Here is a 26,311-nt window from a genome sequence, read left to right as displayed (position 1 = left end):
CTGTCCAGCCAGCACTGGTCGATAGAGCTGGGGCACAGCGTTGCAGGAAATGTCCTATGATCTGCTTCTGAAGATTCTGGACCAATGTGTACCAGAGGCAGAAGACGGATGGGCAGGTAGGGGGATGGATAGAAAATCAATAGCAGCATCTTAATATATTCATTTGCTTATTTAATATTTACCTATTGAACTTGTCTTATGCACTCAGCACTCAACTGGATCCGGGAGGAAATCACGGGCAGGATCCAGTCTACACTCAGGAAGCTCATGGCATACAAGACAGCAGGTGCTGCAGGAGGGGCCCTCAGCTGTGCACATGTCCCCCCTTGTCCCCAGCTAAACTGCAAGTTCCCTGCTGGCTGCTGCCCCAGCGTGACCCAGCAGGAAGTATGGTTTCCCCAGTCAGAACTCGAAGCAGTGCCTCCTAGGGGCCGGGAAGGCACAGTCTTGCGTGGACTGTGTCGGGGGGCTCGGTGCAGCCTGTGGTAAATCGCTGTCTGGAAATTAGTCATGTAACTTCTCCAACAGCTGCTGAGAATCGTCTGAGAAACGTCACTTCTCCCAGGAGAACAGCCTCTGCGGCGACAGCCACAGTGAAGCTGTAGGACGCTGTTCCTGTCCATTCTTTCCATAGACATTTGCTCTAGGCTGCCCGGGATTATCAGTGGGTGAAACAGACGTAGTTCTTACCCTCATGGAGGCCACACTCCAGTGGAGAAGACAGTTACACAGAGATGAACGCACTGCGTAGATTGAATCAGTGGCTCCCTTATTGGTAAAGGAGCAGAGTAACAGGAAGGAGAATCCAGAGCTGTCAGGAGAAGGGATAGGCCTCCCTGAGACAGTGACTGACTCTGAGCTAGGAAGGAGTAAGTGCAGCATGGCCAAAGAGGAAGGAGAATTGCTGTAGACCAGGGTACAGCAGGTGTAAAGGCCCTGTGTTTGAAGGAAATGGAGAATTTTGAGGGTCTGGAAGACTTGCTGTGGAGCCAGGAGCCAAAAGAAGATGTTTCCAGGCAAAGATGGAGTGTTGGGAAGGGAGGACAAACAGTTAGGTCCGGGTTTATTCTTTGCTTCACTGGACAGATAAAAGTGATTGAAATTTAAGAGGAAAGGGAGAGAGGGCTCCAGGATCCACATCTGGGCCAAGCTGAATCCCAGACTGTGATGTTTTCCCCTGTAAGCATCGTCTCCCAGGTGAACGGTGCCTTCACCCACCTGCCCAGTCTGAGAATCCACAATTTCCTGTCTTTCTTCTCTCTATCCCCACATCTGCCCAATCGCAATTTGCCTTTTAATGCTTCCTCTGTGTATCACTCAGATCCATGCCCTTCTCCCCACGGCAGCTCACGTGGCCATCAGCTCTCATGGGAGATTCCACATGGCAATGAACAGCATGCAGATGGGCTCGCCCACCCTCCCCACCCGTACCTACTCCTTCTCCTGCACCACGTCCACAGTGACTTTCCTAGGACATAAATCTACAGTACTGATCCCTCTCTTCAGAATCTTCAGTTCTTAATCATTGCTCCAGAACAAAGTCCCCAACAGCCCATATGATCTGTCCCTGGTTACTTTCGATTCTCCCCTACTGCCCTAGTGAGCTCCTTGTTTTGTGTGGGACCCGTTTCTTCCTACCTGATTGCCACCATCCACTTGTGCCTGTAAACACTCTACCTTTCTGTGTCATATTTCCCCAATGAAGACTAATCTGAGGTTGCCTTTCACTTCAGTATTATAATCAATCCCCTTAGCATGGCAGAGAAGACTCTTTAGGATCTGAACCAGCCTTTCCCTTCAGTTTGATTTTGCATACTTTCTCTCTTTGATCTAATCCTTCCCTTTATGCCCTGCAATACTGAATTACTCGATTCCCAATACATACTGTTATTTCATGCCTTGGTACATTTGCATAAATAAACTCTGCTTGGTGAATGGCTGAATGGCTTCTTTTTTCTTCACTGCACTAGGGATTAAACCCAGGCCATTGCACTGACCTACAGCTTCAGCCCTTGTTTGATTTTTTTTTTCAAAGCAGGGTCTTGCTAAGTTGATAAATCTCCCAGGCTGGATTTGAGTTTGTGATCCTCCTGCTTCAGCCTCCCAAAGTGCTAGGATTACATCACCACACCTGGCTTGTTTTCCTTTTCTTATTCCCTGTTTGAACTCTTTATTACTCTTCAAAACACTATTCAAATGTTGATTATGAGAACCTAGAATAAAATGTCAATCCAAACTATCAGCCAACAATGAGAATAAAGACTCCAGTATGTACTGATTCAAAAGCTCATTTTCCATATTCTCTTTCTGAAAATTTTACTTGAGAAGTACTCCAACAGAATGGAGATGGGAAGCAAGAAAGAGAAAGATGTGGAAGAAGTAAAACAAACTGGACATGACATAGACAACAAGTTGGCAGCTTCATAGTTGGCTTAGGATGAAATTAGTTCAAATTAGAACAGGAATTTGAAGGTTCCAAGAAAGATGACTTCAAAAAAAACAAAGATTCTGCACATTGGGTAAACTTCTCATAATACAGAAAAACAAAGCAAACAGAAAGTCCAGGAGAATAAAAGATAAACACAAAATGTACAAGAAAGTGAAATTAAATAAACCTAAAGTGTGACATGGTTTCAAACAAGCGATAAATTGTAAGAGAAGATCATCTACTTTAGAAATATATATATATATTTGGTAGTGTTTCATAATATATATCATGAAACACTGACCAAAAAAAGGCTGGTGCAGAGACTCTAATATCAGAGCAATAGGCTGATAAGAGATTTTTTAAACTTATTTTTAAAAGGAGACTCTTAGGGCTGGGGATTTAGCTCAGGGGTGCCACGCCTGCCTGACAAGTGCAAGGTCCTGAGTTTGATCCCCTATACCAAAAAAAACAAAAAACAAAAGAGACTCTTAGACAAGAGAAAAGGGGTGGAGGAAGAGTAAGGGAAGCTCACGGGGATTGGTATGATCAAAGTACGTTTTATCCGTGAATGAAAATATCACAACAAAACCAAATATTCTTTATAATTAATATGCACCAATAAAAATTCTTTAAAAGAATCCTTTGATATTAACTCTAAAACATTACAGTCAAATGATATGAGGTCCATACCTGAAGGTAAATATGATGAGGGCAGACAATCGGTTTTGTGTACCTCTAGCCCCTGAAACAATCAGTAAGTATGCAATGGATGACTTCCAGCCAGCAAAGAAGGAAATATACCTTTCATTTCCTGGCTTAGCAGTATCCAAAATCCATATGACTACAAGTGACAGAAATGCTCTTTCCTTTTCTGTTACCTTTGAGAATCCACATACGGCCCTAACAGAGTAGAGACTAAAAGGTGGTTACAGAGAGGAATGTAAATGTTGTCAACCTTGACTATAATAAATCTGAGTGTGGTTGGCCAAAGTCAGGAGGAGGAGGAAGAGAGAAAGGGAAGCCATTATTCTTCATGCTGGGACCCAAAGCCACAGGCTAAAGGAGGGAGAACTAGAGATTGTAAGGTGGCATTCAGAGTTGCAAAGGTAGCCACGAGAAGAACTGGAAGCACTTTGCCTGTCATGGTGGCTCGCTCCTCCTGATCTGATAAGATCATCGTCATCGAGGCTTGAAATGCCAACCCTACACTGATGACTTCCAAGTGTGTAGCTCCAGCCGGATGAGCTCCCAGACTCTTCCAACCCACCGTCTAGTCAGTATCTCCACTTGGATGTCTACTAAACGTTGCAAGTTTAACATTCTCAGAACTGAATTCCCCACTTTTCCACCCAGCCAAGCCCATGGAAAACCATCTTCCCTGACCCCGTGAGCTCCATTTCCATCCTTCCCGGCTCCAGGGCCAAAAGCATTGGACGGGTCTTTGATTTCTCTTTTTTTTCTCCCCCTTATCTGACTCATCAGCAAATCTTGTAAACTCCAACATTCAAAACCATGTTGGCAAACCAGAACTTTCCAGCTCTTTATACAACCCTGACCTAAGCCCTGTTATTTCTTAGCAGATCTTTCTGCTTCAGCCCTCGCTCCCAGAGTATTGGCAACACAGCAGCTACAGCAATCCTGTTCTGGTTTGGACCTTGGATGTCCATGTCTTCGCCCCCCCGCCCCCCAAAAGCTCCTGTGCTGAAGGTTTGGTGCTACTGGGAGGAGGTGGGGCCCTAAGGAGGCAGGGCCTGGTGGAGGGGTTGGGCCACTAGGGGTGTGGCCCTTGGAGGGCACAGTAGGACCCGGTTCCTTTCTCTCTCTCTTCTCCCTGCTCCCTGCGGCTGCAAGGTGACTGGCTTTGCTCCACTGCTCGGCCCGTGCCATGCCATTCTGCCTCACCAGAGACCCAAAGCAGGAAGCCTGGGGATCTTGGACTGAAATCTCTGAATCTAGAAGCCAAAATAAATCTTCCCTCTTTATAAATTGTTTCACCCATTTTTATCAGCAACAGAAAACCAAATAGCACAGTTCCTTTCAAACCCATAAAACTATGCCGTCTCTCTGCTTAAGGGCCTCTCCATTTGAAAAACTAGTGTCTCCTTCAGAGTAAGAGCCAGTCTTCCCTGCCACTCCAGGTTCTACATACCTGGTCCTCATGGCCTGCTGTCTTCATTGCCCACTTGCTCTTGTCATCTTTCCTGGTCAGCATCCAGGCCTCCTGGCTGTGGCTCAAACACATGCAAAACAGTCCAGTCCTGGTGCCTTTGAACTTGCTACTCCTGCGTCTGAGATGTTCAGCCACCAGAGAGCCACAGGACCCCGTTGTGCACTTCCTTCTAGTCTTGGACCTGATGGCATCTTGTATTGGCATCAGTCCTAGACTGACTCCATAACACAGAACTCCCAGAAGTCACTGCAGCCCCATCCCTGGCCCTGCTTTCTTTCCTTTCTTGGTGCTTATTTTCAATCTACTTGTTCATTTATTAGCCCCCCACTAGAACCTCAGCCCCGTGATGGCAGAAACACCTTCTTTCTGGACTCCTGATGGCCGAAAACAATGCATTACACATTGGAGGGGCTCAAGAGACATTTCTGGAATAATACACTAGAACATTGAAATTATCAAAAATATCAAGGAAGAAGTTGGTAACAAGTTGAGGACAACACCTAAGTGAGTTAAATCCCCATTCCTAAAGCAGGGAGCTAACAGATAATGACCGACTTGCAGAAATATCCAGAAAATGAATCAAAACAGGGAAACAACTAAAGGCAGTGGCCTCCAAGGTGCAGGCGGGGTTGTTGCCATTCTTGTAAGCCACTGTGTACCATTTGATGTTTTTTTAATATATGTCCTAGTACCTTGATTAAATTTTTAAAATTTAATTTTTGTGCCACTTTCCCTGAATCTCTTCCAGACAAAATTATTTATGCCTTTCTCAGAATTGCTTCTGAACCTGTGTTCTTGTCCCTCTGGACTGTTTTCCTGCAGGCAGAGCTAATCAGGGACCTGTAGGCAGACCACTGGCCTGTGAGCGCTAGGACTACCACGGCCTAGCTTGGCACTCTGAGTAACTTTCCTGACCTCTTCCCCAACCTATAGAGCAGAGATGGTAATGCTACCTACGTGACAGGGTGATTGCTCCATTTAGGATCTTAAAATAGGATCCAGCATATATTGAACATGTAATAAATATTAGCTATTATTATTTTCTTTATCTCTAGATATTGTATTTGTTACAGGTTTAGACTGAGAGATTCCTAGAAGGTAGCAACTAGTTGCAATTTAACATTATAAAATCATGGCATGCAGTATGAGCTCTATAAATATTAGCTATTATTATGTACATCGCTCTTTGGTATTTGACATATGTCCAAACTGTGAAGTTTTTGAGGGCAGAGACTGCATGTAGCTCATAAGACCCAGCACAATCCACGAGTCACAACTGCATTCACTGGACCCTGGCTGTGACCTGGTGAACACATAACCCAGTTATGTCTCTGAGCCCACATAGCCCAGTCTAAGTTGACAGTGTATTAAAGAAATTCTCCTGAAACAGTAGTGAAGAACATGTCAAATCCGTGCACACAGATTCTGGATGAAACACTACAAAACAAAGTGTTAAAGCCCAGTAAACTTTTAAAAGTCCTCTGCTATCTCTGCTCCTCCTAAATTCTCTCACATCAGAAGACACTTCTTGAAACTCACCTTCAGGCACCTGTACTCCCAGCACTCCTGAGGCTGAGGCAGGAGGATTGCTGTGAGTTCAAGGCCAGCCTGAACTATGTAGCAAGTCCCTGTCTCAAAAAGAAACTCATCGTCTCTCAGCTCCTCCTTTCCACCCCAAACTTGACAAACTCTTATGTTTTGTTCCATGTCTTACCTAATCTCTTACCGTTCTTTATTCCATGAATGTTAATAACAGAAAATAATTTTAAAATGCTAATTAGAAATTCCAGCTTCTTTGAAAGGTAGAAATGATGTAAGGTAGAAACTTCTTGCAGCCACTCGTGAGGACACAGGTATAGAGAGAAGATTTTGCCCAAGGTCACCCGGCTCGTAAGTGAAGAAAGTGGCTGTGGTCCTAGTCCACCCACCTCCCGAGCAGTGTCCTTAATCCCGAAACTCACCTGGCCTGTGAAGCTCTCAGGTTCCTTTCATCTTCTCTGCTATCTGCCCAATACCTAGATTCCAGAGAGCCGCCTTCATAAGCAATAAGCACTTGCTGTCAGAAAGAGGGGGAAGGAGGAAAACTGCAAACACTCATCATAGTGAACTGCACTGGGGAAAAGCTACTGACCCGAGCCCTAGTATACATAAAAGGAGCAAAATGAATGGGGGGGGAACGTGCTTCTACAGACAGTGGGATGCTGCAGACCGAAAGCAAAGGTCCTAAGTGTTTCTAGTATGGGGGCCAAAACCACCAGCAGTACACTCTGCCTCAGAGGGCCCACGCTCTGCAGCTGCCACCATCCCCACGAAGACTCCCTGGGCATCTTAAAGAATATCACCAAGCTGAGTGAGGTGGTGCACACTTGTAATCCTAGTACTTGGAGAGGCTGAGGCAGGAGGATCACAAGGTAGAGGCCAGCCCAGGGAACTTAGCAAATTAGTGAGACCCTGTCTCAAAATTTAAAAAAAAACATTAAGAGGGCTGAGGATACAGCTCAGTATAAAGGCCCTGGGTTCAATATCTAGTACTGCAGAAAATTAAAGAAAGAATGCTAGCAGGCACATGCTACTATCTTGGAGACATTTAGTCTTCAGAGGTAGCTGTGTCTCTTTGGTTCTGAGGGCTCAGCAGCTCTTGGGCAGCCTGGAGTGGTTCCATTTTGCAGTGTGCCTATCTGGTAGAGTCAGGGTCCTCTTGCTTTGGATATGGGCCGAATTTGTACATGTGATGAGACAATTCTTAAAAGAGTCTCCTGCTAGCATTGAACACAGGATCATCCTGTGAGCTGTCTGTGAATGAGGCCTCCGAGGAAGGGCCAGGCAGCAGTCTCTGAGTGTGACAATGGTCCCTAGTCACCAGCCAGCAAGCAAACAGGGACTACAACCACAAGGAAGAGAATTCTGCAACAAATGGAGACCTTGGAAGGGAACCCCACCTTCACCTAAGCTGGTGCGATCATGAGCAGAAGGCCTCGCCTCCTGCCCCTTGGGAATGCTGAGCTAATAAACCTGTGTTGCTTTAAGCCACCCAATGTATGCTAATTTGCTACAAAACCATGGAAAAGGAACACACATATCAATGTCAGTGTCTAGTCGGGTGTTGTGTGCACCAGGTACAGTTACCCTTGGGAAGAACCACTGGGTCTGAAGGGCTCCCAGTTCGGGACTCTCAGCCCAGGTGGCAGCAAAGGTGACTGATGAGGTATATGAGTTAGCTGGACAAAATATCTGACACCCACAACTTAAAGGAGGGGAAAGAGTTTGGCTCATGGTTTCAGAGGATTCAGTCCATGGTTGCCTGGCTTCAAGGCAGGAACAACATGATGAAGCTAAGTTCATGGCAGCAAGGAAGTAGGTTAGCGAAGCCATGCCAGAGAGGAAGGAATGAGGGATCAGATATTGTACCCATGTTCACTCCTCCACAGCCCACCCATACTCAGAAATGTACTCACCAATCCTCTGGGCAGGTCCTGAGCCAGTCAAATTGACACAATCAAGCTTAACCAGTACTTGAGGGGGACGCTGTTCAAGGCCCAGGGTGGTTTGTGACTCTGAAGGAAGGTTTGACACCCAGTGACTCACACATAGTATTGGCTGCAGTTACCAAATGCTTTGCAGAAAAGAGAATGAAAAAGGGGAAATCCAAGCACGAAGTAGGGTCTTGATATGTTACTAAACCGTGGGACAGTTGGAATGGAGGCTGAGAAGGCAGGGCAGGAATCACAGAAGACAACTGCCCTTGACTTTAGTTGGCAGGAGCTCTAGAGTAAGACAGAGCTGGGTTCCAACCCTTCATCCTATCCCTATTCTGTGCTCTCGAACCAACAGGTTCATCATCTCCAAAATGGTCTTCAAAACACCTCCATCACCAGGCTGCTCTGAGAATTAAAAGAACACATCTTAGTACCAAGGCAGGTGCACAAATGACACTAGGTTAGGGGTAATTATTACTAATGACAGTAAAACATTACCACACATACTCATTTTCTACAGTTATGCAACAATTTATCAAAAATTGAGTGGTTTAAACAAAGCATCACAGAGTAATTTTCCCATCTTTTCTGTGGGACAGGAGGGATACTTGGGCTGGCTGGGTCCTCCCTCATGTAATGCGGGCAATGTCCCCCGAACAGGGCCCACAAACCAGTCCCATCTGGGACGAGTAGTTTCACCAAGGTGGAAGCCCTACTTCCCTTAGAGATGGGGAACAACCATGGATGTTCTACATACCTCTCAGGAACATGGGAATCTTCTCTCACACACTCTTCTTCCAAGGCCTGGGAAGTGGGAAATACTCAGAGAGGGGTAATCCCTCCTGGTACTCACATCAGCCTCTCTTTCACCATCACCGCAGTGACGATGGCGCCTGCCACACTGCTGAGCACGAAGAGCATCCCACAAATGCTGCCTGCTGGTGACTCCAGCCTTACCTCCCGCCACCCATTGGCGTGTGGTTCTGGGACCAAGAGAGTGGCCAGCTGCCAGATCCCCAAGCCGAGTCCTGCCTGCCCAAGCCAGAGGCCACTTCAATCCTGGGAGCCCCTTGGAGCAAGAAGGCCTGATGATCCCTCTCCTGTGAGCAAGCGCACGGATCTGATTAGCCACAGGATCTGAGAGTGAAGCCAGGACTGTGAATCCTTGCCCAGCCTGCTGTCCACTCTACCCCGCTCTCTGCTCAGAACCAGCGGGCACTGCCATCTAGCATCCTACTTGCTCCAGCAAGCTGCTCAGCCCTCAAAGTTCAGTGATTGGTACTCACACTGCTGAGGTCCCGGGCAGGGGGCGGGGGGGACAGAGATGCAGATGGGAGCAGAGGGAGAAATTTGCCCTCTGTCCTCCTCCTTCAGGGCTGGCTCAGCCGCACACAGCCTGGACTGTCGCACACAGCCTGGACTGTCACACACAGCCCCGTGCTATGAAGGTCCACTTGGGCTTGGCTGCTCTGCTGCCATGCTCTGGAACCCTTCATATCTTTTTTGGACCAGGAGCCACACATTTTTCTTTTGACCCAAGCCATACAAATTATGTCATCTGTGTGCTGTCTGCAAGAAAGGGACTTTAACTCACGTTTGCAAGCTGGAGGGAGAACTGGAATGTATTTCTTATTGGTGAAACAAACCCCAGGCATTTATTATCATGGAGTGTCATGGCAGCGTTATCCTCAATAAACTAGGTTGATGCTGCTGGCCTGCGGACTGATGGAGTTAACAGGAAAGGAAGACGCATTTGTGGGCACTGTGTGTGAAGTGTCACAATGTCACAACTGGCCAGCCCCTGGGGGTGACACCTGGGCAGCGCTCCCCTCCCCACCCACTCCACCCTGGACTCTTCCCCTCTGCAACCCCATTGCCTTCTCCGCTGCAGCTGAGTCATGGCCAGTGCTCCCTCAAAATCTCCTCCGATACATCTTGGCACGCGGGTTCCTCCCCTCGCCTCCTACTGCTCATCTGTGTTTGTTAAATATTACTTGGCACATAGTGAGCTCTTCAAACAAGAGACTTGGATTGCGAACACGGGTGGTGGGCTCATGAGCTGTGCAAGAATGAGGCTGCCCAGCTCTGCCCTCACCGCTCTCCTGATCCCTGCCCCACCCACGTCAACCCTATGACACACACAGAGAGGCAAATGTCATGAGAGCCCCCAAATTCTGTACAAATAAGGCCGGTGACTTCCCTAGACTTGGAAAAATGAATGAGCACTGAACGGGGCTGCAGCAGAGCCTGCTGAGTTCCTCATGTCTTCTAAGCCTGTCTCCTTTCCTGTCCTCATCACCAGGGCCACACTGTCATTGGCCAGGATTTGGGGGCACTGTGATCTCTAAATGGCTGAGCCCCCAGTGTCCCCAGCACAAGAAAGTGAGATCACTAATTGAAGAGCATGGTCCCCAGCCTGCCCTGCCGTCCTTAGGTCACTTAGTGAGCACACATGCTGACACCGTGCACTTCCTAAGGCCTAGAAGGAGGAAGGAGAATGGATCGCTGGTCAGGAACTCCCCAAGCACAGGGCAATTTCTCTTTAGCGAAAGCCATCACACTCCCATTCTCAGAATGGACCTCCGACTTTGACAGCTGCAGTCCCATGCATAGGAGTAAGACTTCCTGTTTCTCATGACCTTCACTGATCCGACATCCTAGCTGATCTCCTTGGTACCCTACAGATGAGTAGGGCCACCATCACCCCTGTTTCCCAGAAGAGGTCAATGAGTGTAATGGCGACCATGCTGCTTCAGCAGCAAACTCAGCCTGTCATATGAGGCAGCACAGTGGAAGCCACAATCCTGGCTCCTGTTTAAAGACTGTTCTCTTGGGCTGGTGTAGCTCAGTGGTAGAGCACGTGCCCAGGGTGCACATGGCCCTGGGTTCGATCCCCAGCACCCAGTAAACAACGAGGTCTTTTTCCTTAGATGATGGAAACACTGGCAATCATTTCCCTCTTCCCCCAGTACTGGGCACGAGCCTGGCTCCAGTATGCTCATCAGCTGTCTGAATCAGCACGATCTTTGTGAAAGAAGAGATGGAAAGGAACGACAGTTGCTGAAGGGAGAAGAGTTTTTAAGGCTGGAGAAAAAGAGGCTGGACAGGGAGGAGGGGAATGGAGGAGCCGAGAGAGGCGCCGATGTAAAGAAAGGGGAAAATTATCCCAATTCTAGCACTGCTGGAAAATGGGAAAGTTATTGCTGCACAAAGACCCTCTCGAACCGCCTGCCTTCCAAAATTTCTACTGCACTCTCTGCAGTTACTTGTGTATGGCAGAAGCAGCATCTTTGTATTATATGAACAGTCTGCTTCATAATCAAATACCATCTGTCGCTACATCTGAACTTGTTTTCAACATCTGTGCGTTCTGGTCTTAACAAAGCTTTAAAAACTAATTCAAAAACTTTCACAGATCACTGACTAAATATGTACATTGACCATCTTTCCACATTGGTGTGCAGCATGGCCTTCTATAGGTGCCTCCCTCTGCCTGGGAAGAGTGAAGACATACACACTTGGAGGCTTTATTAAGCTTATTTCCTAACGGCCTTGGGTAGCCAAGTGCAAGACAGGGACACTTGCTTCTGCACCGAGAGGACCCATCATATTCTTTCTTGGTGCCAATTCGGTCCCTTTCTGCCAATGAGAAACCTGTAAGTTGATCAGCTACCATACCCCAATTACTCAAAATGACACTACAGATAAAATGGCAACCAAGGGGAGAATCAACTGTATGGCTCCGACGCAGCTAAAGTGTGTTTGAACAAATGGTGAAGTAAAACCATGAGAGCCCTCGGGAGGATAAGGATGCTGTTACTTCGCACATGCTTCAGAAATGTGAAGTACATCTTTACAGAACTTTTGGCCAACCCCCTGGCAGATGTTGACCAGTTTTGCCTATGTATACATCAGTCGCAGAACACTAAAACAGAGATTGGAAATTTTAATTTAGTCAAGGCAGTTGGGCTAAAATGATGGCTTTTGTTGAAACCATTAAATAGAGCTGCCTAATGAAGTACAGTACAGGGCTGGCAAGAGAGCCAGGCTGGGAAGCTGCTGCTTCCAAGCAGGAGAGAGGGGAGGGGAGGCCTGCGGGTCTCGGGATGCGACAGCACCATGCCCTCGGACAGAGCCAGAGCTTGGGGTGGAGGGGCTGGGAGATGCGGGAGAAGCGTGCATGCGCACAGTTGTGTGTGTGTGTGCGTGTGCGTGTGCGCGTGCGCGTGTGTGCGTGCGTGTGTGCGTAAGAGCATTTAGTTTGGAAACACCCTCTTTTAAGCTCCCCCTGCACGCTGGCCAGCACTTTCAGGCTGGGAGGGAAGTGCGGTGTGGTGAGCAGGTTCGTGGCCCTTGAAGGTGACAGCAGAGGGTTGGGGGCGTGAGCTGGGAGGCTGCGGCCCCCAGGAAGGCGGGGAGTCCGTGGGAGGGCGGGTGGCGCCGGGTTAATGAGTCTGGTGATTGATTCCGCTGGCCAGCGCTCTTGCCCTTGGTCAGCTGCTGGTGACGGGCAGCCCTCAGGTGTCCGGGCTCCTCTTCCTCCCAGCTCAGGGTCAGCCACGGCAAAGCCTAGACAACCGAGGCTTTATGCATTTTTTTCTACTGTTTTCCTATTTTAGTGGACATTTTTACCATGTAGCTACTTAATATTCTGGTAGTTATGTAGGTTTTAAAAGATACAAACAGTACTTATATTTCAACAAAAATTACTGTTAAGGTCTATTTGCAGTACATGAGTAGGTAACACTGAATTCAGTAAATGCCTATGAGTGGCTGGTATTATGGAAGACAGGGGCAGATGCAGCCTTTGTTTGTCTCACAGGGGTCAGGATAAAGCAGCATTTCTTTCATTGCTTGTTTTGAAAATCCCCAAAGGAATTAGTTAATCCTTGCTAGAAATTATTGTCTGACCTTAAGTAAATGTTGGAGTATTTTTTAAGCTGGTCCATATGTATAGACATGGTCCTCTGTATCAAATAAACAAAAGCACATACCCAGGCAAAAACATGTTAGAACTGTTTAGTAATGGAGACGTATGACTAAAAAGATGGTGTCTATTTTCTGCCTGTGAGAAGTCCAGAGTCTTAACTCTTCCAGTGAACCAGGCTAAAGCCTAGGACTGAACTCGGCAAGTTGTAGGTTCTAGGAAGGATTTCCCCCCTCTTCATGGGTGAGGACCCCAACACGACCCCTGGTATCATGTGACATTCATTCTGTACACGGAGGACATTCCGTAGACACAGGAAGTCACTGGCCCCTCAAAATCACTCTGTAAACTCAAAAGATCCTTGACCCTTTGATCCTTGGAAACCACTGCTCCAAGATAGCAAAAATTCAAACATCCATGTTTCACTCCCATGAGCAATAGGTCCTTCATAATCACAGAGATGTACTAATCCCACACAGTGAAATATCCAAAGCCAATTCTATTTGGTTAAGAACTATTTATGTTCTGCCCAGGTCAATATTGAAATAAGGTTTAATTTCTTTAAAACATATCCTCTCATATCCTGGAGAGATGACCAAGACAGTTCTGGGTGAGACAGAGAAACTACCTTGGATTAAATATTTGTTAAAATATTTATATTCAAGTTCTCAAAAATGGATTCTCTCCCCCCACCTATGTGACAGGTTTTTCTGTAATGTTTTCCTCACTGTTTCTGTTAAATATCCAGATTTATCTCAAAATGAGGAAACTTTTAGGAAGAAGTGGTAAAGAGAATTATGATCAGGTGCTGTATAATTTTTGTACCTACTAAAGGGAAAACAGCAGATACAGTTTTGGAAACCAAATTATTTGGAGGAGGATGAGAAGGAAAATCAGGACGCAGCGAACACTGATGATCAGCCTGATGTACACTTTCCAGTTCATTTCTTTTTCCCAGGACAGAGGGTCGTAGATGCCACTGCTTTGAAAGGCTTTGTAGGACACAGCCCGTCCTTCCTGCTGCAGGGCGGCTATTGCTTGGCAGTGTGTAACACGGGCTAAAGCGTGTCCACTTGCAGGGTTCTGCTGCAGTGACCAAAAATGAAATGGAAGAGGGCCTTGGGATTTTCACTTACGATGATGCTGGTGAAAAAGGAATGTTTGTAGCGCTATTTCCTCCCTCCTCTTTCCAACTCTTTGGTTCATCTCTACCTCAGGTTCAGTTCATGCTAGAAAACTCAAGTTTAAATACACACCAGAAAATCGAGGTGGGTTTTATTTTAGGAGGTATCATCACTGTGACATAAATGTGATTTAAAGATAGTTTTCATAAATACAATTTTTACTGGTAGAAACTGAAGACAAAACATCTTCCCTCTTCTCCAGGGTAAGATTTCCACCTTCCCCTAGGTGCACTTTGAATTATCTGCACCCCTGGACTATTTTCCTCAAGTTTCTCTGGGTTCTCTGAGTGCCCTACAGTTTAGTCTGTGTTGGTAAATTGGTGGGCAGGGGCAACTTCCATGGAAACCATTCTGTACAAGACTTCACACAAAGTGACCCATCCTGACCACTTCGGTGAGTAGTCGCCGCTCTTGGCTTAATAGCTGAGTTTCTTAACAATTGGCTGAGCAGATTTTTCAACTGAATTAACCAAAGCAGCTAACTAATCCCCCTGCCTTGTCAAGTTGGAAACACACTACTTCACGTGAGCTGGGTACATATTTACTGAATGCAATAAGAAGGAAGGGATCACCAGCTTCATAAAAAGTTTGGATTAAAGGAAAGGAGACTTTTTCATCGGTTTCAATGCAGTAGCTCATGTCTTGGAAGGAGGGTCACTCTTCAGAGATAAAGTTCTGGCTTCATCACTAAATCGGTTTTTCTTAAACTAAGGATTAAAAAAAAGAAAACTGCAGGAAACTCTGTCAGCCTCAGTCCCAGGATCTAACCCCTTAGGAGAAAAGATTGAGGTCCTGCTCAACTCCCTGGAAACTCTTAGCAATCTGGCCCCTGGGTACAACTCCATGGGGGATTTGTCTACTGGCTCCACCATTTTCTACTTTATCCTTCAAAAAAGTAGGAGGGCAGGGAGAAAGTGGAAAACAGAGACTGAAGGAAGAAGAGAGGGAAAAGAGAAACTCTGGCACCTCCTGTACATACAGGGGCTCCCATTTACTCTGATTTCAAAGATGGCTCCTCCTGTCACCCTGCCCTGAGATGTGCTGAGCTGAAGCCATTTGAGGAGTCACCGAAAGAGAACAACCTTGGCCTTGCTGACAAGACACGTCGCAGCATCTGGGGTCCTCCTCGGAGACCTGCAGCCAGGCGAACCTGGCCTCACTCTGCTGAGCTTGCAAAACCTAGAGGTGAGGTCACATTTGGCCTTGCCTATAAATAGACATCGGTGACAACTAAAACCGAGAGGGTGTGTCGGCTCAGATCACAGGGGAAATCTCTGAACAAAGGAACGGGAAGCAAATCACTACCCAGAAATCTCCGGAAGAGCGGAAGGGGCTGGAAGGTACTTTTCCTGCCCCCTCTCACTCATATTGCCCTTGGTGTCCCCTGGATCCCAATATCAGGATGGGAGAAGATCCCCAGGACTTCTTTCTTGCCCGGGATGTGCTAAGAAAAATTATTCAGCACTGACTTACCACGGGAGGAACCCGGACACACCTCAGGCTGTGCAATGGCACATCACAGAGCAACTTTGGAGACGGCATTATTGTCGAAGGGAGACCCTCACGCCGACACCTGCATCCCCAGCCCTCCCTGGGGCTCCATGTAGTACAGATAGCTCCCTAGCTTCCGAGGGCTCACTCCTAGTTAACAACTTAGCAGGGTGCAGCAAGAGTAAAAGCACCTCCCTCTCTTCCAACACAGCAGCTAAGAACCAGGGCCCTACCCCAGACCCCAGCATCTGCTCACAGGCACCAGGGGAGGTGTTTGTCTTCCTAACAAATCCCAAGGAGAACCACGGGGAGACCCAAGCATATGGGGAGCAGCACAATGGGCGGCTGGGCACCCTCTTGGCCCTTCCCCGGAAGCCTGGTCTGTGGATCTCTGCGTCTCTGAGCTCTCCTTCACCTCAACAGCAGGGTCAAGCCGCATTGGCAAGAACCCAGGAGCCCAGCCCCGAACTCTAACAGGAGTAACAGCATCCGAGCAAGGTCTGTTCCATCCTAAAATGCAAGGACAATTCTCAAAAGCCGCCATCTGGACGAGGGAAGCATGTCATCATTCAGACTCTGCACGGCATCAGTGTTTTCCTTTGCACCCACTCAGCTCTCTGCCCCCACCCCCTGCTGCCTCTCCCCCTCCTGCTCCCGCCTCCTCTCCACTCCCCCCACAGCCCTGTCATCTGAGAAGCCACATCTTCGCTTTTCTTTGTATTTAATTTTTCATACCATTTGCAGGACAGATCCCATATTTGTCGTGATTTATTCAATATCCATCTCTCCTCCGACTTGGGAGAAGGCTGTCACCTTCCCCTGTGCACTGGCAGAATCTGCCAAGCCTGCATTTTCTGCTTTTCCTCCTAATCCACGTGCTTAAACAGCCAGGGAGGCTGCCCCAAGATGATGCAGATCCCCAAACCTGCCTCCCATGCCTGGCCCACTGGGATTAACTCTAAGGAAGACACAGGGCAAGCCCGGGCCAGGACCACAGGATTCAAACCAGTTGACAGTGGGAAACTCTTTTATTTCTTTTCGTTTACTCCTTAGGAATGAAGGTATTTGGATTGGCCAAAATAGGTATAAGTGTATTGAAAGTTTGCTGTAACATGCCGAAACATTCAGGAAGTAGAGAACAAAACTTCTCTGCTTTCCTCATTCATCTTGATGGGTGGTAATTTATCCATAGGTATCTGCTTCATCTTCAAAATGTCAGTGTGAGAAGACTAAGATGGACAGCGAGGAAGAGGAAGTAAACAGCATTGAGATGCATTATGTCCACGTACCAACTCCCCACAATAAGTGGAATCATTTTGTTCTGCAAACATGTACTAATAAAAATAATTTTTTAATGGCAACATGTTCATCTTTAGAGACGGAGATGGAGGAAAGAAGAAAAATAAATATTCAAACTACTCATCTGGATCAGTTGTCTATTAAGATCTGTTTCCAAAAGACATCTCAAGAAACCAAAGCAGAGATAAAACTATCCTCTGACTGTCAGCAAATCGTGATGAGCATCAGCCATGTGCAGAGTCCTGCTAGGAACCCTGAAAGAATATGCCACCATCGATTCTTTCTGAAAGACACAGATGCTGCCAGTTATAGGCAAGAGTCACAAACAAGGAACCAAGACAAACTTTTATTTTGGCTTTTGGTCTGGGCATTGAACCCAGGGCCTTCTCGCTGAGCTACATTTCCAGGTCCTTATCTATCTTTTATTTTGAGAAAGAGTCTTGCTAATTTTCTAAGTTTCCCAGGCTGGACACAAACTTGCAAGCTTCCTGCCTCTCCGCCTCCCAGAGTGCTGGGGTTACAGACATGGGCCACCACACCTGCTTAGCCCAGCCTTGTTTGTTATAGATGTCACCTTCCACCTTGCTCATCACTACACAAGCACGTCTCAGCACTCTTTCTGGAGGGTGAGCAATGGGAATGCAAAATCTCTATATCACCTTAATCACGGTAAGAACCAACAGGAAGTGTGTTCCCGATGAAGGCAATGGATGGGTGGTACTTGGCATGGGCAACCTCACCAGGCAGGTTGAGAACTCTCTATGCCTGTGGAGCAATGACCAGGGGAGGATTCAAGAATTCCACTCACCAATGTTGCCATTCTTTCAGGCCTTGATCCCATCAGCACATGGCTCACGTGTCACCAGGGCCCCACATCCATGGGACAGTGTTTGTTAGCCAAGGCTGCACCGTGATGTAGGATCTCCAGGGTTCTGTGCACTCCTAACCCCTTCATTTGCAACTTTTTTAAGCTTTTGACTTAGATGACTCCCTGACCCCCTCCAACCCCTCATTCCGAGTCATTAGAAGCAGAGCCTTGGTATTTCGAGGTTTCCTTCTGTCCTCACTGCTTGCTGTCTCTCCATTTCAGTTCTCTGCAAACTGTGTTAATCCACAGGAAATACAAAAAGTCAACCCTACTTCTGACTGTGTGGCCTTGAGCAAGTCACCTAATCCATCCAGGCCCCCATTTCCCCCTTCCTCCCATACTGTAAGATCTTCTGACACTCCATGAAGATAAAATTGCATGACCATGTAGCAAAACTGCAGAACGTTTAACAAATCCCAGGTGTGTCTCCCATCTGAGCTCCCAGAGACATTTTCCTGGTACACTGAGAACATCCTTTGACACCTATGGGTGTTTGTTTTGCCCACCTATGGAGGCAGAAATTCACTTTGAGATCTTGAGCAAAAGATATTGTTGCACTACAAATTACCATGATCTAATTAGGCCTCCCTCCATAAACCTGTCACTGGAAAGCCATTCGGGCCTTCTCAACCCAGCCCTTGATTTAAACTGCTCCAGGAGTCTAGCTGAAGAGAAGTCCAGGACAGAATCCAACACAATATTCTGGTCTCCTCCCCCTGCTCCCTGGAGGATGGGCTGCTCACCAATTTTGGCCACAATAACAGTTATGTAGAAGAGAGATTCATTATAGTTTGGGCATAGATCTTAAGCAGTGCCCGTGCAACCTCCTGACAACATTATTTAGCATTCAGATTGGATGTGAGCTCTTACTGGGGAAAGAATATTGCTGAAGATTAGCATTCCTAGCCCCTTGGAGCACAGAGTGGCCGCCAGGAAAGATATGTATTTTCTCTATTGAATTGACAGGTGTACCTGCATCCCCTAAGTATGATGAATACTTTATAGTTACATATAACACAGAACTGTTTTCTCTTTTTTAGAATGCTAGTTCTGGCCAAATCAAATAATATCCATTCCTGATTGTTCTGGTTAGAGACTTAAAAAAAAAAGATTTGGAAAATCCAGAGCAGTGGATAATCCAAAAGTCATTTACACCAGGCTTCAGAAGGTGTGTTTATACTTCTCAAGACGATGCAGTCTCCGAGGTTCTGGGAAAGTAACTCACCATGTAGCAGCATCCTCCCCCAAGAAAACCTAGGAAGCGAAAATACTTCTTCATCTTTCCTTTCCTCCTCCTTTCCCCACTTCTGCCATTTCTGCATTCCCAGTCTTGCTCACCATCCCAAAACACACACCCCACACCTCCACCCTCCTATCTTTCTGCATCCTATCCCATGTTGTTTGGGTTTCAAAGAAATGCTCTGTGTGTACAGAAAACAGAAAGCAGTGGACATCAACACGGCATTAGGTAGCAGCCACACACAGCCTTACATGCTCTAGGGGAACTGGTTCAGGGCTGGAAGAACCCCGCTGAACATCCACAAACTTGCAGAGATGTGCCTTCCATGACACTTTCTCCAGTGGGAGCTGGGAAGGATAGGGAATACCCTGTACCCGTGATGGGCATAAGGGACAAGGAGGGCTCTGCAGAGTGAAAATCCCAAAAGATGCTCATGGAATGTACAAGGGATTGAGAGCCAAATCAGCACTAAGCACAGTTGTACAGGAGCAGAAGATCAGAGGGCCTGGAGATGCTTTCGGACCTCAGTGGGGTCCGCCTTCACCCCGGGCAGGGCTTTGCTAGACAGCCCTGGTTCTGACCAGCTAAGATTCCAGTTAAGCTTCTAGCGCTGAGGGCGATTAGGGAGGAGGAGGACAGGGAGAAATGAATGGAAGATCGATCGGAGAAAGGAGGGAGGTGAGCACTCACCAAGAAAGGGCCACTTGTGCATCCCCTTCCCCAGGCCCAGATTAACGGGGGAGGCACATGTCCACACACATCCAGGACAGGCAGGCCCGAGCTTTTCCTCATAGGAAGGACACGTCTGAGGAAACCTGAGCAGGGGCTGAAGCCAGGCGAAGGAAAGGGGTCACACTCATGTTTTCAAAATTAAAAAAAAAAAAAAAAGCCAGAGAGGAGAACAGTGAGTGAGCTGGCCTCAGAGGTCCAACAGCGCATTCAAGTGTTTTATTATTGCTATCAAAAAGATGCTGGGAAAGGAAGAGGAAGAAGGGAAATGCTTTCAAGTTGTGAGTTCCTTTCTTCTTCCTCAAAAAAGAAGCATCTGAGAGACGGAGCTAAGGATTATTGTTGTCTATTTTGGGAGACGATGCTGGTGTCACGGGACTCCGAGCGGCGGATGTGAGTAGATTTGAGGTGTCTGCGAGCACAGGGAGCCAGGCTGGACTGACAGGGCTGTGTGATGGGGCCTGGTGAACTCTCACCCCTGGTGCTGACCGGACAGAGCAGAGCCACTGGGCTCTGGCTGCTCCCTTCAGCTCTCTCCAATCTCAAAGGAAAAATTTTTTTAAAAAGAAAGGAGGAAAAAAACCCTCCCAAAGAATATTCTGGACTCAATGCCAACCTGAGACAGCTGCTGATGTTGAACAACACATCAAGGACCCACTGTCCCTTCCTGCCCCCCCCTCCACCACCGCAGAAAGAACTGTGAAAAGACCAGGAGTTGGTGGGCAGCCAACAAGAACTAAAGAACTTGCAGCTGGTAAACCACCTGTGCCTTGTCAAATTCCAGCCCAAACAATCCCTTCCCCAGAGTCTCTGGGTTAAGGAGAAGGGGAGAAAAATCTGATAAGATGCGAATCAAGGGGGTGAAAGTGAGTGTGGCAGCTTCCGACCCCAGGCTGAGCCAGTTGGGGAAGAGAAGACTGGAAATTGTGCCAGCAGAGGTCAAAAATCTGGCCCTGTATTCATAAGAAAGAGAACAACAACTGTAAGCAACCCAGCCAAGCAGCCCCGGCTCTGAATTCAGCTTTCCCCATGGGCAGGGTGCTGCTGCACCAAGGCCAAGGGCTGGATCATGTGGCAAATGGCATAAGGAGAATGGCATGAGTTTAAGAGCCCATGGGAGAGCACACAGGAGGCGAGTTGCTCCCAGCGCACAAGAGGAGGCTTCTGGGCTGCTGTACCACCCCCACCAGCACACAGGAGGTGAGCCACTCGGGCGCCACCACCAAACCCCCACACACACAAAGTCCAAATGAGAAGACACATAAACAAGTCTCAAAACCAGACTTCCAGATCACCTACAGCAACCCCAAAGGGAAAAGAGATGGAACACTCTGATACTCAACCACCTGGACTCCCTGAACTAGCAACAAAAGAGGATCTGGAAAAAAATGAAATCAGAAATAATTTCTCAGATAACAGCAGAGATTGTGCTCATAGTGCAAGACATGTTTAATAAATCTAGAAAGGAGCTCAAGAACATGATAGAATCCCAACATAGGAAACAAATGGAATCTATAAAACAGATGCAAACAGATTTCCAGGAGATTAAAAACTCCATTGAAAGTCTATACAGCAGAATGAGCCAATGTGAGAACAGAATTTCAGATATAGAAGATAAGATTGCAATTAGTGACCAGGAAAAGAAAAATTGCTTTAAAATAGTAAGGGACCATGAGAAATCAATCCAGCAGCTGCTAGAGGATGCAAAGAAGAATAACATAAGACTGATTGGAGTCAATGAAGAAACAGGAGAGAGTGCAGATGACATAAAAATACTGTTCATGGAAGTGAAGGCAGAAAACTTCCCAAGGAGGGGGAAAGAACTTGACATACAGATAAGTGAGGCATACAGGACTCCAAATAGCCTTGATCAAAAAAAAATCTACACATATGCATATAATTATTAAGATTCCAGAAACCCAACAGAAGAACAAAGTTCTACAAGCAGTTAGGGAAAAGAAACAAATCACGTACAAAAGAAAGCCCATCAGAATCACAGCAGACTTCTCAATGCAAACCCTCAAGGCAAGAAGAGCTTGGAGTGATGTATTTCAAGCCCTAAAAGAAAACAGCCTCCAACCCAGACTGATGTACCCTGCAAAATTATCTTTCAAAATTGATGGAGAAGTAAGATACTTTCATGACAAAGAGCACCTCAGGAACTTCATGAATACCAAACCAGCACACCAAAAAATTTTAGACAATATCCTAGGAAAAGACAACAAGGATCACAACCCCAAGGGAGCCCAGAAGAATGAATCCATTGGGCTTGAGAAAAAATTAAATGCAAAGGGGAAGAATCCAACAAAAAGAAAAACTCATGACAATGATAAGTGAATGTGTATGAGTTATAACCATCAATGTTAATGGTCTCAATTCACCAATCAAAAGAAATAGACTGGCAGAATGGGTCAAGAAGCAAGATCCAACAATATGCTGCATGTAAGAAACAAGTTTAATTCAAAAAGAAACTCAGTCTGAAAGTTAAAAGGTGGAAAACAATATCCATGTGGCAGGAACACACCCCCCCCCCCAAAAAAAGCAAGAGTAGCTATCCTCTTTGCAGATCAAGTGGATTTCAAATGAAAATCTGAAACACTCTGGTCCCAAGAATTTCAGATAAGGGACACTCAACTTGTATGTACAAATCTATTGTGAATATGTGTTTTCATTCCTCTCAAGTAAAAATTTAAGAACAGGACTGTTGGTTCTTAACAGTAGTACAAGAAATTTCTATATTGTTTTCCAAAATGGTTTTGTCATTTTACATTCACATTAGCAGTCTTAGAAAGTTCTAACTGGTTCACACCTAAGCTGACATTTGTTCTTTTAAAACTTTTAACTTCATCTCCCCAATGAGTGTATAATTCAATCTTTTTATTGTACTGATTAGTATTTTTCTGATTCTAGTGTTGCACACCTTTCCTTGTGCTGTACTGGCTATTTATCATCTTCTTGTGTCTACTTTTTAATTGGGTTGTCTATTAATGAGCTGTAAGAGTTCTTTATATATTCTGGTCATAGGTTATGTGCATTATAAATATGGTCTGTTTAAGGACCACTTTTCATTTTCTTAAGGATGTCATTTAAAGTTCTAAATTTTGATGGAATCTCATTTATCAATTTTTTTCTTTCATACATCATGTTTTTTATATCCTAGGAAATTCTTGCCTACCCTAAATTCATAAACATTTTCCCTTATAATTTCTTCTTAAAGTTTTATAGTTTTAGTCTTTCATATTTAGGTTCATAGATCCTTTCAAGTTACTTTTATGTATGGAAATAAAGGGTTGAGGTTAATTTTTTATATACAGATACCAGGTGTTCTAGTACCATTTGCTGAAAACATTATCTTTTCCTCTGCTCTTGAATTGAGTTTATGTTCTATAAAATGTTAATGTTAAATAATCTTTCAAAACTCAGTGGACCATATATGTGTGGTTCTATTACTAGATTCTCTGCTTTATTCCAATGATCTATATGACTTTCCTTACACCAACACTGCCTTGATTGCTGTAGCATTAGAAGAAGTCTTAAAATTAGGTACTAAATGTCTTCCAACACTGTTTTTTTCTTTTTCTTTTTACTTTTCTAGGTCCTTTGTACTCCTACATAACTTTTAAATTTCAGCATCCAATTCATTTATAGTAAGTATATATGACACCTGAGTTTTCATATGTAACTTATGTTTTCTAATCCTGCTAAATTCACATACAAGTTCTAGGGGCTCCTAGGGATACCTTAGTATTTTCTCTGTAGATGATCATTTCATCTACATGTAAAGATTTTACTTCTACTTTGCCTATCCTATCCTGTGTCATTTTATTGCCATACTATTTTGGTTTAGGCCTATGTTTCAAAGTTTAATGGACAGATGAAGAGTAGGCATATCTACCCTTGTTCCCCACCTTCAGGAGAAAGCATTGTATCTTCTCCATTCGTATAAGGCATTTTTTGCTGGAAGTATGGAATACATGGCTTATCTGTTGAGAAGGTTCTGTTCTACTTCTAGTCTCCTGATAGCTTTTACCATGAACAGCTGTAGAATTTAGTCCAAAATTTTTTCTCCAACTAGTGACAGGATCATATGGCTTTTTTCTTTCCTCTGTTAAAATGATGACTTCTGGGGATGGATCTTCCAATGGTGAACCAACAGTGCCATCCCTATAATAAAACCACTTTCTACATACTGCCAGATCTGACTTCTAATGGTTTGTTTTGTTAAACAAATTTCTATCTATGTTCATACTTTTTTCTTCTATTATCTTTATCCAGTTTTAGTATTAGCACAATGTTGATTTCCTAAAATGAGGGGAGAAGTGTTCCTTCTTTTTTCTGCTTTAAATGTTTGATATAATTTATCAGTTAAAATGTATATGACCCTGTTGTTGTCATATAGGTAGGTTTTCAAGCTAGGAATATACCTTCTTTAATAGATGCTATTCAAATTTTGTATTTCCTCCAGAATCAGTTTCATTAATTTGTCTTCCAAGCTACTTCCTAGAAGTTACCAAATTTATTTCAAAAAAGATTTTTGTAATATGCTTTCTATAGCCTTTTGAATTCTGCAAAATCTGTGGTATTGTCTCCTAGATCTTGATATTGTAATTTTAAAAATGTATACTTCATATTGTGTAATAGGAAGGGATGGTCTAAAGGAGTAGGGGAAGTGGGAGGGGTAGGGGAAAGGAAAGAAAGGAAAAGAAAAAATATGAGAAAAGGAAAAAAATGGAAACAAAGTCTTTGCAAATAGGGAAGGGTGGAGGAGGTAAAGGGAGGGCAGGGGAAGGGGAAAAAAATAAGAACCAAGATACATCATGTGATGGTACAAGATCCCAATGATGAATGTAACTATTTTATACCTAAAATGTACCAATAAACTTAATGGGGGAAAAAAGAGCCCATGGAAACATTCTAGAAAGGGCCTCTGGCCCATTCCAGTTGCAAAACCCAATGCTGTTTAGTAGCTCATCCTTCCCTGATTGCATGCAAGGTCTACTGTAGAAAATTTGTTCAGGAGGCCAAAGTCCTAGTGGCCAGGCTTCCAAGAGATCCACCAGCAGCCATGACAGAGTAGACAGGAAAAGACCAGGGGAAACAGCGCATCTTTGGATGATGTGCATTCTCAGATCTGGTCTCCAATGTGCTCCTCTTCCAAATGCATTTCTTCTCTTTCTTCTCCTCAGTGGAAATGAAACTGTCCTAGGCCTAGTTATTCTTCTTCTAGCTGCAGGATCTAAAAGTAATCGCCCATTCACCTGAAGCTCTTATCGATGCTGGTGGTAAGGTGAGAAGTCCTCCTTGTGTGGTGAGAGGGCTGAATGGCTGGCATTGTCTTTGGCCAAGTATTACTGGCATGAACTGGAGCTGGGCTATTGCCGACACCCTCAGTGGAAAGCTGCATCCCAGAGGATAGTCATCAAAGATTAGCAAGTCATTCCCTGTGTTCAAACTTGTTTTCAAAATATTCATTTATTGAACAGGTCACTGTCACCCCGTGAGGCTTTCTTCAAAGCATCCAAGAGCGTGCCATAATCAGGATGGTGAGGATAAAGACCCCCACAGTCATACGCACTGTAAAGACCTCAGCAGCCTACTGTCTTTCCTTTGTCATGGGAAAGAGGGATGCCACTGGTGACTGTAGAGAAAGGGGGGATTTTTTTCTTTAGTATTAAATTCTGCAGTTTAATCACAAAGTACAACTTTATTATAACAAATTCAAATAACAAATGTTCATTAAAAGCTTCTATCCTCAGCAACACCTTTGTGGTATTTCTGCCCAAAATGGATAGCTTTAATCTAATGATGAGGAAACACCAAACAAACCCTAACTGAAGGCTGTTCCACAAAATAATTGACCTGTTCTGTTCAACAAACGTAGAGATTAAGGACACCAAAAGTTAGAGGGCTGTTCCAGATTAAAGGACACTGAAGAGCCATGACAACTTTGCAAAGTGAATATTCTCAGATCCTCTGCTGGACCAAAAAAAAAAAAAATTCCTGTAAAGGAATTCCTGAGAAATTTGATAAAATTAGAGTATGGGTTCTGTAATAACAGCTTTAATTTTTAATTTCCTGGTTTTAATATTTCACTATGATTATGTGAGAAAATGTCCCAGTTCTTACAAAATAAACCACTGACTTACTGCAGGACACAGTTATCTCCAACTCTCGTGGTTCTAAAAGAAAAAATGTGCAAAGGTGAACACATGTATCTGTAGAGAGAGAGACAACGCACATGGAGCAAAATGGAAAGAAAAGAAAGTCTGGGTAAATGGGTGTACAGGAGGTCCTTGGACTATTGGGACAACTTTTCTTTAAGTTCGAAAGAATATTTTAAAAACAAAGCCTCTTCAGTTCTTTGCCCAGGAGGACTATTTACACACCTGCAGAGTAGTGCGCACTGTCTGTAGCAGACAACTTCTAGAATAGTTCCAAGTGCCCCAGCCTCTGGTATTCCTACCTTGGGAAATCTCCTTTGTGAAATGAAGCCAGGGAC

General features: G+C 45.2%; 1 long non-coding RNA gene and 1 other non-coding gene across 12 annotated transcripts in view; one reads left to right on the top strand and one right to left on the bottom strand.

Annotated features, from left to right (window-relative positions):
* The window catches only part of LOC110350942 (uncharacterized), a 57,079-nt gene that overhangs the window by 1,630 nt on the left and 29,138 nt on the right, over positions 1-26,311 (bottom strand). For 6 of the 11 annotated variants that reach the window (XR_015444459.1, XR_015444458.1, XR_015444449.1 and 3 more), the window contains one exon: positions 1-25,450. This is a non-coding gene — a long non-coding RNA (uncharacterized LOC110350942). The remainder of the gene's footprint in view (positions 25,451-26,311) is intronic. The other 5 variants (XR_015444457.1, XR_015444454.1, XR_015444450.1 and 2 more) reach the window with 5 other exon arrangements.
* On the top strand, positions 10,909-10,981 carry Trnap-agg (transfer RNA proline (anticodon AGG)). Its single transcript has one exon. It is a non-coding gene; the product is annotated as a tRNA-Pro (tRNA).

This window comes from Heterocephalus glaber, unplaced genomic scaffold (genome assembly GCF_053883595.1).
Source record: "Heterocephalus glaber isolate CG9 unplaced genomic scaffold, H.glaber_assembly_v1.0 deba00001600, whole genome shotgun sequence".
In the NCBI taxonomy this organism is placed as follows: Eukaryota; Metazoa; Chordata; class Mammalia; order Rodentia; family Bathyergidae; genus Heterocephalus; species Heterocephalus glaber.
The sequence above is the reverse complement of the archived record's forward strand: the minus strand, read 5'-3'. Positions and strand labels throughout refer to the sequence as shown.